Below are 13979 nucleotides of genomic sequence, written 5' to 3' on the forward strand. Positions count from 1 at the left end.
TAATGAGATCTCCACCTCAATAAAGCACTTCATCAATATTTTGTGGCAAAGGAAAAAAAATGCCCTCTTTGCTTGTAGTAGAGCTTTTATCTCCATCTGTATAGGATTTTGTGGGCAAATGTAGTAATATTGAAATGACAAAATATTGACTGATTTCTTGCAGTTTGTTCTTCATGAGGATTAGTTAAAGGCTTTATACACTGTTCAGCGGAGATACAAGTGACAAGCTTGTCAATATGCTGTGGATGTTTTGTATTCAATATATAAATTGTAAACATCAAGTGGGACAATTAATTTTGCCAGAGTTTGATGTCACTAGAGGGGGAGCATAGGTTAATATGGAAAGCACACGTTATTTCACCATTTTTTTAAACAGTGAGGAATTACCTATATTTAGCTACATTTTATTTTATTTATTTATTTTTCTTACGTTTTAGGATATTCTGTCTTTTAACAACAGAGTCGACTGCTTTCTACCTTAGAGTTTCAATTAAAAAATGACACTAAACATGTAAGTGACTGTAGTAATTCCACTGTAACTTGCTGCATGAGAAGGTCCCTTTTTATAGACTGCAGAAACTATATATAAAAGTAGAGAGGGAAAAAGTTCTATTTGCTTTGTGCAATACACTCCAACTGAGCTGGCAGCCATTTCTCATTTCCGTGAAGAGGGCTACACCATAAAATTTCGGAACTTTCTTTTTCTCATTCATTTATAGGGATGGAATCTCAATCAAAGACAATTTTCTTTCTTTCTTTCTTTTCTTTCTTTTATTTATTTATTTACTTACTTACTTACTTACTTGCTTACTTACTTACTTACTTGCTTACTTATTTATTTATTTACGGCTGTGCTGCACAGATTGTGGGAGGCTTGTGGGATCTTAGTTCCGTGACCAGGGATCAAACCCAGGACCACAGCAGTGAAACCGCCTAGTCCTAACCACTGGACAGCCAGGGAACGCCCCAGGTTTGCCTTCTGAAGTGTTTAGATTCTGTTTGGAATGAATATCAATAAACCCTATTTGATGTTTCCTTGAACATCTAATGTCAATTAATATGGGTCATGGTCTGAATGGGAATTGAGTCTGGAGAGAAGGCTAGAGAGAAAAGGTGAGCTAGAGATGATACAGAGAGAAACAGAGAGAGATAATTAAATCTGATTTGTACTTCCAGATATGCTTAACTCAGTGCATCCAAATCAGTATCACCCCAAACACAATTTGGTAAACTACTAGACAGAAGGAATGATGTAGCTCTTATCTCTGTAGATTATGGATTCAAACAACCAATTTTAAAGCAGTAAGAAGCCTAAAAATTAAATATAAGCACATGAACAGGATGCGGGAGTAATTAGAGAAAACTAAGAGTTTTGTTGCTTTTACTAAAATAACTGGATACAGTTAGAGTAGGACTGAGAAAGACTCAAGAAGAAAGAGAAATTTGGTGGAGAAAAAGCATGTTCATCTGGAGATCTACAAAGGATCAGAGTTGTCTTCAACAAAACTAAGAGGTTGAAAAATAAATAATTCTAGCCATTGTGGTCAAGGACAATTTCTTTTCATAACCACTAATGATTGAGTCACGAATCCAATATTGATTTATAGCATATATTTAAACTTTATCTCAAAGGCTTCATAAGTGAGATGATACTTATATGTCCACTGCCAGGTAGGTGAGGCAAGATTAATATTGTAATTATTCCAGATTGCATATAGTGTCCAGCAAATGAAGTGGATACCCAAATACAAGTCTTGCCATTTACTGGACTTTCTTCAGTTAACTTAATATTTATGGAGACTTACCGATAAGTCCACACTCAAATCCAAATGCTATGACAAAAAGAGTGGAGAGGAAAGGGAAAATAGAAAACTTACAATGGATATTAAAGTTAAATTTACATGCCAGAAACTTAAGACTATTTTTGATAGATTTAGTGAATACTGAGTAACAAATTGATAAAAGGCATAGAATCCAATTTATAATTCACTCTCAAAAAAAACTGTCAATTTGAGATAAAACTAAAATAAAGTGATTTATAAATACTAAAGGAAAAAAATATGGGCAAACAGAAATACTTAAGGAAAGTACAAATGGTGTTTAAAACTGACAGTTACCTTAGAATTAAGGTCAAAATATTAAACATAAAAATGGACAAAAGATAAAAGAGGATGCTATAGCAGTCATGAAATTTTATGTATAAATTAACAAAACACCTAAATATCTAAAGGTGCTAGAAATTAAAAGAAACTAAAAAACATCATAAATGTAGAAGTCTTAGGACACTTCACTGAGTCTTAGCTGATTTCATAATTAAATATAGATGTAGATCATCTGGAAATACAATTAAAATTTGATTTAACAAGTATATAAAATATATTTTGTATCCCCAAAATAACAGCCTCATGGAAAAGTATGTGAAAGATCAATCCTGTATTAACCTCAAAGAAATACATTGATAAATGTTGAAGAGCAAATGTAAGTTTACCTTGTTGTACCACTATATAATAGAACTTGAATCCCAAAACATTAAAAAATTAAAAACATTAAAAAATTACTTGACAATCCATTTAAATTTTTAAAACATTGTCTTCTAAAACAAAGCAAAGCAAAACAAAAAATAATAACTACAGCAAGGCCTTGGGATCAAAATTTTTTAAATACATGTTTAGAGATTACTGTATTTCACCAAACTAGCTTATGTCTGTGGATCCTATAGTTTTAACTATTTAAGGTTTTATATAAATATTTTATTAAATATTGAGTAGACAAAAATTGTTCATAACCTATGTGTGAAGTGTAAGGCTAACAATACAGTAATATGCATCAATTTAAGGGAGAAAATTAACTTTACATGTGAATTCTCTTGGGTAACTTTCCCTGATCCTTCATTTAGTTTCTTCTCCTTTTCTCTCCATTAACCACTATATTAAGTCTTTTGTTTAACATTCCCTAACTTCTGAATATTTTTAACTGCATAGATTGGTATTCCAAATGATATATTTTGCTGCGCATGTATTGGACATTTTATAAATGGACTCATACAAAATCCCTGACTTGCCCTTTTCACTTTTCATCATTCTCTAGTTGTGTTTAGCTGAAGTGAATTCATTTTTGCTGCTGCACAATAATCTATATCAGAGCTGATCTACCTATTTTTCTATTGATGGTTATTTGGGTAGTGCCCAGATACTTGCATTTGCAACAGTGCCACTATAGACATACTTGTACAAAGTGTTTCATGACATTAGGGTCACCCTTTCCAGAGAGAAATGATTATATTTAAATACCATTAAGCAAGATTCCTTATTTCATGTTTCCATAACTGATACACCCCCATAAGTCTCAAATATTCTTTCAGTTTTATGCATTAAAATAACATTTTTCTATTTATAAAATCAAAAATATGCTCAAAATAGAAAATTGAAATCTATAGGAAAGCACAAAAATAAAAGCAAAAATATTAACCCACATATGTAAATATATAACATTTGCATATAAGTGTGCACATAAATAAAATTAATATATATTAATTACTGGAAATATAAGGACTGAGTCAAACTTTTTAATGGTAAACTCTTCCGGCTTATCTGTATCTGACACTTGTATCCAAAGGTGTTTTACAGTAGGAAAACATCATTGTTTAAAAGTTGACTTTAAAGCTTTGGCAAAGCTTGAAGGCAAACTGCATTGGCCTCAACATTAGTAAAGCCATTTGTGCCTTAAGTAAAATTTGTCCTCATACTTGATCGAATTTACAAAGCAAATATGTTGATCTTTTGCTACCTAGGTCAGCTCAAAGTCAGTGTAATCTTTTATGCTGTAGGAGGTTAAATGACTCATTTTTAAAGCAAAAGAGAAATATTGTCTCTATTAGGATGTCAAAAGGCAGCTTATCTGATGTATTAATAAACAAAGCCAAATGGTCTTCTCCTACATATTTACCCATCCCAGAGTCAATCACTCAGCTGAATTTATTATAACTGCTAGGGCTTACTTAAGAAGACATTTAATTATGAAGCATGTAATTATCACAATGTTTGCTTAAATGGGATAATGAAATATATCTTGCATAAATATTGGTATACATAGGGACAACTGTAGCAGGAAAGGAGGAATTTAGGCTAGCAAAATATTCTGTAATTAGATTAAAAGGTTTGGAATATTTTAATGAACAAAAATTCAGAAGAACTAACTTTTTAGAAATAAATCACTGATAAAATATGGGCAATGAAGAATGGCCACTATGGAAGGCACCAGAGTCCTTGGGATTGCTCAACTGTGTACTGTAAACTGAACCTTATTTTAAAATGTTGTGAGATGTCACAGACTCACTTTTCCTGACTCCTCCCCTCTAAAAACATCTGTGTCCGGAAATAATTCCACAATCATAAATGGACTCAAAACTCTGAAAGTTGTGAAGAAAAAAGTCCTGAGTTCCCTGCGTTTTCTTTTCATCTTCCACAGATCTCCAACTGGGCACCTGAGGGGCCCACAACCTGGAAGCACCAACATGTGTAGATCAAAAAACAGGCAAACAAACAAAAAACCCTGTTCTCTTTGGTGAAAAGGCCAGGAAAGAGGCAGCACATCAGAGACCTAGCTGGGAGAAACATCCCACCATCCCCACCTAGGGCGCAGAGGGTCCAACTGACCACAGCAGCAGAGCTAGGGCAGAGACTCATCCCTTGCCCCCAAACCTGGGGCAGTGACAGACCTGATCGAGAGCAGCAGCAGAAACAGACAAGGGGCCCACATCGTGTCACATATCCAGGACACTGCGGCCCAATCCACCCCAGCAGCAGAGTCTACAGATACATCCCTGCCCCACATCTGAAGCATTAGCAGGCCTGATGTGTAGGAACTCACACAGGCAGCCTTATATCTTTGACTTTAATGGCATTATATGTCTTGAGATTTTGACTTTTTAAAATAAAGTTAGGTATAGTTAGGCAACATTTAATTCTGACAAACATAAAGTTCATAGTCTTTTTAGACAGAAAAGGAAAATATTTACATAGAAAAATCATTTAAAGTGCAAAACAGTGAAGTTAGGTCTAAAAATCATAATCTTTATTTCCAATACCATTTAGAATCAAGACAATGTTATCTGAGGAAAAGGTGATACATGAGAGCATAAGGGAGAAGCTTGGATCTCCCATTCTTAAAGCACAAACAACTACTCTAAACTAGGAAAGGCAAAGTAGTAAAGGGAAAGATCCATTTGATACATGGACATGAATTTCATTCAGCTCCATGGAAATAAATTAGCAGAAAGGACATATACATGTGTGTTTTCAACCAGCAGTGCAGCCATTAATTTGAACAAATAGAAATAACCTGCTTCCACTAGGTTATTTCTCTTATTTGCAACGAAGAACTCAAATGGATACAGAGGGCATAAAGAACTATAGTGCATTAGTATCAGGATAGAAGAAAAATAGACATTTTCTTGAAAGACAAAAGGCAAAGTCACTATGAATGTCTGTGTAGTTTGTGCACAAAGGGCCTTGATGAAAGGACATGGGGGGTGAAATTGAGCACATAATACACAGGTACCTTGTGCCTGGATACAGGTCTGCACTTACCATTGCGATGTCACTGTTCACCAAACCATGAACTTCCTAGGCTGCATCTACCAAGGGAAACACTTTTCTTCTCTTCATTGTATAAGCTAGTGATAGATCTGGGGGAAAAAATACAGAATGAACACACAGAAAATGACCCCTCCAAAAAAATAAAAAAGAAAATATCCATCTGAAACATGACTGTTTCAGTCATGGCATTTAGAAAAATGAGAATCATGAAGATAAATATTGGTGGTGCCCAGCCACATCTTGTCTAAAACTCTGGAGAAAGCTTTGGATACTGCCTTGGAATCTTTTCAGTCTTAACTCCTCTTATGGATGTTCTGAGCCTAAAGCCATTAACCATTATAATCATTAAAAGTCTTTTGTTCTGACAAAACATTTCACAAGCACCATTTTGATTCTGTTCTATCTGTGCCTGAGTGGAACATCCAAACCGTTCTTCTGGCCCAGTTTCTTCCGGGGAAAGATTTCTTGGCTGTTTGAACAAAATTATAGGCATGTTCTTTTGTTGTGCTAAAGAACAGAGCTTCAAAATGGAAAGATTCAAGGAAGAATAAATTATAATAATTACTATGAGAAAGATCACAGAGCTGCTTATGGATAAAAATAACATCAGAAAAGTAGGAATGATGGATAAGAATTTTTTAAAAAGGGGGAAGAAGGGTATATGATGGAATTTTGACTTAGAAAAATCTGGGAAAATGAGAAGATTTTAATCAGATGCTCTGATGAGTTTAGGAATATGGATAAGTGGAAAAGATCCTTAATGGTATTATGTTATTTTTTGGATCCCCTTGGAAGACTTGGATATAGAATTGTAAAACTTATTTTTGGAGATTGGTTCAAGATGGTGGAGTAGAAGAACATGTGCTCACTCCCTCTAGTGAGAGCACTGGCATCACAACCAACTGCTGAACAACCATCAAGAGGAAGACACTGGAACTCACCAAAAAGATACCCCACATCCAAAGACAAAGGAGAAGCTGCAATGAGGTGGTAGGAGGGGTGCAATCACAATAACATCAAATCCCATAACTGCTGGTGGGTGACTCATAAACTGGAGAATGACTATACCATAGAAGTTCACCCACTGGAGTGAAGGTTCTGAGCCCCAAATGAGTCTTCCCAACCTGGGGGTCCAGCAACGGGAGGAGGAATTCCCAGAGAAACAGACTTTGAAGGCTATCGGGCGTTGACCGCAGGACTTTGACAGAACTGGGAAAAACAGAGACTCCAATCTTGAAGGGCACACACAAAGTAGTGTGCACATCAGGACCTAGGGGGAAGAAGCAGTGACCCCATAGGAGACTGAACCAAACCTACCTGCTAGTGTTGGAGGGTCTCCTATAGAGGCAGTGGGTGGCTATGGCTCACTGAAGAGACAAGGACACTGGCAGAAGAAGTTCTGGGAAGTACTCCTTGGCATGAGCCCTCCTAGAGTCCGCCATTAGCCCCACCAAAGAGCCTGCAGGCTACAGTGCTGGGTCCCCTCAGACCAAACAACCAACAGGGAGGGAACTCAGCCCCACCCATCAGCTGACAAGAGGATTAAAGTTTTACTGAGCTCTGCCCACCAGAGTAACACCCAGCTCTACCCACTGCCAGGACCTCCCATCAGGAAGCTTGCATAAGCCTCTTAGATAGCCTCATCCACCAGAGGGCAGACAGCAGAAGCAAGAAGAACTACAATCCTGCAGTCTGTGGGACAAAAAACACATTCACAGAAAGATACACAAAATGAAAAGGCAGAGGACTATGTACCAGATGAAGGAACAAGATAAACCCCAGAAAAACAACTAAATGAAGAGGACATAGGCAACCTTTCAGAATAATGACAGTGAAGATGATCCAGGCCCTTGGAAAAAGAATGGAGGCAAAGATTGAGAAGATGCAAGAAATGTTTAACAATAATTAAGAATAATTAAGGAACAAACAACTAGAAGAATTAAAGAACAAAGAGATGAATAATACAATAACTGAAATAAAAAATACACTAGAAGGAAACAGTAGCAGAATAACTGAGGCAGAAGAACAGATAAGTGATCTGGAAGACAGAATGGTGGAATTCACTGCTGTGGAACACAATAAAGAAAAAAGAATGAAAAGAAATGAAGACAGCCTAAGAGACCTCTGGGACAATGTTAAACACACCAACATTCGCATTATAGGGGTCCCATAAGGAGAAGAGAGAGAGTAAGAAACCAAGAAAATATTTGAAGTGATAATAGTCAAAAACTTCCCTAACATGGGAAAGGAAAATGCCACCCAAGTCCAGGAAGTGCAGAGAGTCCCAGGCAGGATAAACCCAAGGAGAAATAGGCCAAGACACACAGTAATCAAACTAACAAAAATTAAAGACAAAGAAAAATTATTAAAAGTAACAAGGGAAAAAACAACAAATAACATATGAGGGAACCCCCATAAGTTTAACAGCTGATTTCTCAGCAGAAACTCTACAAGCCAGAAGGGAGTGGCAGGATATATTTAAAGTGATGAAAGGGAAGAACCTACAACTAAGATTACTTAATGGGCATAGAGGGAACCTACCTCAACATCATAAAGGCCATATACGACAAACGCACAGCAAACATCATTCTCAATGGAGAAAAACTGAAAGCATTTCCTCTAAGGTCAGAAACAAGACAAGGATGTACACTCTCACCACTATAATTCAACACAGTTTTGGAAGTCCTAGGCATGGCAATCAGAGAAGAAAAAGAAATAAAAGGAATACAAACTGGAAAAGAAGTAGTAAATCTGTCACTGTTTGCAGATGACATGATACTATACATAGAAAATCTTAAAGATACCACCAGAAAACTACTAGAGCAAATCAATGAATTTGGTAAAGTTGCAGGATACAAAATTAATGCACAGAAATCTCCTGCATTCCTCTACACTAAAAATGAAAGATCAGAAAGAGAAATTAAGGAAACAGTCCCATTCACCATTGCAAAAAAAGAATAAAATACCTAGAAATAAACCTACCTAAAGAGGTAAAAGACCTGTACTCAGAAAACTATAAGACACTCACTGATGAAAGAAATCAGATGACACAAACAGATAGAGAGATATACCAAGTTTTTGGATTGGAAGAATCAATATTGTGAAAATGACTATACTACCCAAAACAGTCTGCAGATTCAATGTAATCCTTATCAAATTAAAAATGGCATTTTTTACAGAACTAGAACAAAAAAATCTAAAAATTTGTATGGAGAAACAAAAGACCCCAAATAGCCAAAGCAGTCTTGAGGGAAAAAAGTGGAGCTGGAGGAATCAGACTCCCTGACTTCAGACTATACTACAAAGCTACAGTAATCAAGACAGGATGGTACTCACACAAAAACAGAAATATAGATCAATGGAACAGTATAGAAAGACCAGAGATAAACCCACGTACATATGGTCACCTTATTTTTGATAAAGGAGGCAAGAATATACAATGGAGAAAAGACAGCCTCTTTAATAAGTGGTGCTGGGAAAACTGGACAGCTACATGTAAAAGAATGAAATTAGAACACTCCCTAACACCATACACAAAAATAAACTCAAAATGAATTAAAGACATAAATGTAAGACCAGACATTATAAAACTCTTAGAGGAAAACATAGGAAGAACACTCTTTGACATAAATCACAAGATCTTTTTTGACCCATCTCCTAGATTTATGGAAATAAAACAAAATAAACAAATGGGACCTAATGAAACTTAAAAGCATTTGTACAGCAAAGGAAGCTATAGACAAAAAGGCAACCCTCAGAATGGGAGAAAATATTTTCAAATGAATCAATGGACAAAGGATTAGTCTCCAAAATATATAAACAGCTCATGCAGCTCAATATTACAAAAACAAACAACCCAATCCAAAAAAGTGCAGAAGACTTAAATAGACATTTCTCCAAAGAAGAAATACAGATGGCCAAGAGGCACATGAAAAGGGCTCAACGTTACTAATCATTAGAGAAATGCAAATCAAAACTACAATGAGTTATCACCTCACAGTGCCTAGAATGGGCATCATCTGAAAATCTACAAACAGCAAATGCTGAAGAGGGTGTGGAGAAAAGGAAACCCTCTTGCACTCTTGGTGGGAATGTAAATTGTTACAGCCACTATGGAGAACAGTATGGAGGTTCCTTTAAAAACTAAAAATAGAATTACCATATGACCCAGCAATCCCACTACTGGGCATATACCCTGAGAAAACCATAATTTAAAAAGACACATGCAACCCAATGTTCATTGCAGCACTATTTACAATAGCCAGGTCATGGAAACAACCTATGTGTCCATCGACAGACAAATCGATAAAGAAGATGTGGTACATATATACAATGGAATATTACTCAGCCATAAAAAAGAACAAAATAATTCCATTTGCAGCAACATGGATGACCCTAGAGACTTTCGTACTGAATGAAGTAAATCAGACAGAGAAAGACAAATAAATTCGCCTTCTAATTGTATGTTGCTGATACATGGAATGTGGTTGGTATTTCTATAGTGACCATGATCTTCTGACCTTCCTAAATGTTTTATCAGTTTCAGTAGTATGGTCATGATTATTTTGTAGTATTTTCTTTGTTAATGAGGAGTTACCCCCTTTCCTGCTTTTAGGCTTTTTCTTTCTTTTGTCTTGAAGATCTAGCTAGGACTTCTAGTACAATGTTGACTATAGCTGATAAGACCAAATATCCTCAGCTTCTTCCTGACCTCTCAGTATAATGTTAACTCTAGGTTTTTCATAGATGCACTTTATTCAATTAAGTTACTTTTTTTCCTAGTTTACTAGGAATTATTATTATTATTATGAATGAGTATTAAATTCTGTCAAATGATTTTTTGGCATATTTTGAGATGATCATATTTTTTTCAAATAGTCTATAAATTTGTTGATTTTTAATAATTTTTTTTTACAAGATAAACCTAATTTGCATTTCTGGAATGAAATCCACTTGTCAGGAGTTATTATCCTTTATTTATGTTGCCAGATTTGGTTTAGAAAAGTTTTGTTAAGTATTTTTTGTATCTCTGTTCATAAAGGATGCTACCTACAATTTTCTCTTGTTGTAAATTCCCAGTTAGGTATTGGTATCAAGGTTTTGCTGGTCTCATAAAACATTAGAGAATGCTCTAAAATCTATTATTTTCTAAAACAGTTTATGTAAGATTGGCATTGCTTCTTTCATCAATATTTGATAGACATCACCAGTGAAATAATCCTGGCCTGAAGATATTTTGGGGGAATATTTTTAATTACAAATTCAATTTTATTCATAGATATAGAACCATTCATATTTTATGTTTAACCTCACGTGAGTTTTGGTAATTTTAGTCTTTCGAGAAATTTGTCTATTTTATCTGTTGCCAAATTGTTGGCATAATGTTGTTCAATGTATTCCTTTATAATCCATTTAATATTACTAAAAATTATTAGTGTTATCTTTTCTTGTGTTCCTGATATTGGCATTGTATGTTCTCTCTCTCTCTCTGCCTTTCTTAAAATCAGTCTAGCTAAGAATTTACCAATTTTGTTAATATGTTGAGGATTAACATATGCCTCATTTTCTCTATTGTTTTTTGTTTCATGTTTTATTAATTTATACTCATCTTTGTTATTTGCTTTCTTCAGATTTGATTTTCTTTTATTAATGTTTTGCTTTCTAAGGTAAGTAGCCACATAATTCATTTGAAATCTTTCTTCTCCTCTAATAAAAGCATTTAAATAAAATTTCTCTTTAAGAAAAAATTTTCATGCATTTCACAAATATGAAATATTGGATTTTAATTATCTTTAACTTTGAAATATTGCCTAATTACCTTTGTGCTTTCTGGTCTTTCATATGTATTATCTAGAAATATGTTGTTTATTTTTCAAATATTTGAGAATCTCTAGGTATTTTAAGTATGATTTTCTAATTTAATTTTATTGTAGTGTGAGAAAATTCTCTCTCTGTCTCTCTCCTTCTTTCTCTATAGACAGATATATAGAGAGATATGGATATACACATATATAGATATATATACTCATATATACATATATACACCTATATAGACATAAGTATATATTGATTGTAGATATAAGAATATACCTATTATAGACATAAGAATATACCTATTATAGTTGTAAACATATTCTATTATACCTATAAGTATATATCTCATACATATACATGTATATTTTTATGAATATCTGTTACATATACACTTATATAGAGATATATAGAGATATATATACAATACTATATATCTAGTATAGTATAATATATATATATATATATATACACACACACACACTATGGTATATACTTATATATGTACTTGTATATATACTTTGTCTCTATCTACCCACACTATTACTATACAGTATACGGTCTCTCTTGGTGAATGAATATTCTAGTGTTATTGGGTGGAGTGTCTATACATATTAATTGTGCTAATTATGTCAAGTTGTTTGAGAGTATTGTTTAAATCTTCAATATATTTACTTTTACATGTTGTTCCATCAGTTACTGAAAGAAGAGTATTAATATCTTAACCATAAATATAGATTTGTGTATTTATAACTATTATCTTCTCAGACTGCATCAAGTATTTTTGAAGCTTTGTCATTTTGTACATACTTATGTAGGATTATTATGTTATTTTGATGAGTTCATGACATTTCTATCATTATGAAATGACTCTCTTTACTACTGGTAAAGTCTACTTTATTTGATGTATTGCATCCACATCAGTGTTTCCATGCTTAGCATTTCTTTCAGTTCGTTCTTACAATCCTGGTTTTTTATTGGAATACTTCTTTCAATTATATTTAACGTGGTTATTTGATACAGTTCAGTTTAAGCTTATCAGTTTGCTATTTGTTTTTTATTTGACTTACTTTTGTATGCTTGTTAGGTCCTTCCCTATTTTTCCTTCCCTGAATTGTACATATGTGGAGTGAGACTCACAGGTGAAAGCAGCAGTGGGAAAGATGACAGACAGAACACAAATTTGAACAACTTCTCATGAGAGTTTAGTGTTCAGATCATGTTAAGATAGACAGCCTTGCTAAATATCTCGAGTTACAGGTCCTTCCCTATTTTTCTTTGGGTTCATTAACAATTTAAATAATTCATTCTATCACTTTTATTGGATTTTTGCCTGAACTTTTTGCATTTTTAATGATTGCTCTAGTGATTATATTATACAGCCTTCACTCATCACAGTCTACCATAAATTCTTTTATACCACCATAAGAACCTTAAAAGACCATAATTCTTTTTATGCTCTTCCAGACTTTATGCAATATTATGTCCATACATCTTATAAACATCACTATATATTTTTATCTTTTTTTAAACAGTGAATGGATCATTAAATAATTTTTGAAAAGAAAAATAAACCTTATATTTACCCATAGGTTTACCATTTCTAGTTCTTCTCATGTCTTCTTTTGGATCTGAATTTCCATCTGGATCATTTCTCTTCAGCCTAAATATGTTCTTTTTTGCATTTCTTTTATTATGGGTCTTCTGGCAACATGTTTTCTCAGCTTTTGTTTATCTGAATTTATCTTTATATCACTTTCATTTTTTAAGAATTTTTTTCTTAAAAAAAATCATGGGTGAAATGTTAGTTTTCCTCTAAGCATTTTAAAGATGTCAAGGTGCCATTTCATTTTCTCTAGACTTCCTTGTGTCTGATGTAAAGTCAATCATCATTTTTATTGTTTTTCTCTCAGTGTTTTTAAGATTTTTTGATTGACTTTATTTTTTTTAGCAACTTGACTGTGATGCACCTATGTGTATTTTTTTCTTTTGAATTTCTTTTGTTTGCAATTTGCTGGATTTCTTAAATTTGTGGATGGTTCCTTTTATCCTTGGGAAAGTGTTGGCCAATATTTCTTCAAAGTCTTTTTCTAACAATTATTTCTCTCCATTCTTCTCAAAATTCCAAATGAACTTCATATTAAATCACTTGATGATGTCCTACACATTTTTAGCCTTCTTTATTATCTTTCATTTATTTATTTTTGCTTGCTTCAGTTAGGATAATTTTTTGTGAGGGCTCTTTAAATTCTTATCCTTTTTTCTGTACTGTCCAATCTTGTGTTAATTATACTCCATGAACTTTGATTTCAGATATTACATAGCCCCATTCTTGAATTTTCCTTAGGCCTTATTAATAGAGTTTTTCTATATATTCTGAATTTTCTTATCTCTTCACCACTTTCATTAACTGTTTTCTGTAGATACTTTAACATATCTACAATGGTAAATTTTAGTTCTTTTCTGCTAATTCCAACATGTCATCTCTAGATCTGTTTCTATTGACTAATTTTTCTCATCATTATAAGCCATGTTTTGGGGCTTCCTTACATGATTGATATATAAATGCAT

General features: G+C 33.8%; 1 long non-coding RNA gene across 1 annotated transcript in view; it reads right to left on the bottom strand.

Annotated features, from left to right (window-relative positions):
* The window catches only part of LOC309819546, a 636463-nt gene that overhangs the window by 411721 nt on the left and 210763 nt on the right, over positions 1 to 13979 (bottom strand). Inside the window, exon 2 of the long non-coding RNA XR_014296442.1 lies at positions 5589 to 5686. This is a non-coding gene — a long non-coding RNA (uncharacterized lncRNA). The remainder of the gene's footprint in view (positions 1 to 5588; positions 5687 to 13979) is intronic.

This window comes from Grampus griseus, assembly GCF_964374135.1.
Source record: "Grampus griseus genome assembly, chromosome: 3".
Classification (NCBI taxonomy): Eukaryota; Metazoa; Chordata; class Mammalia; order Artiodactyla; family Delphinidae; genus Grampus; species Grampus griseus.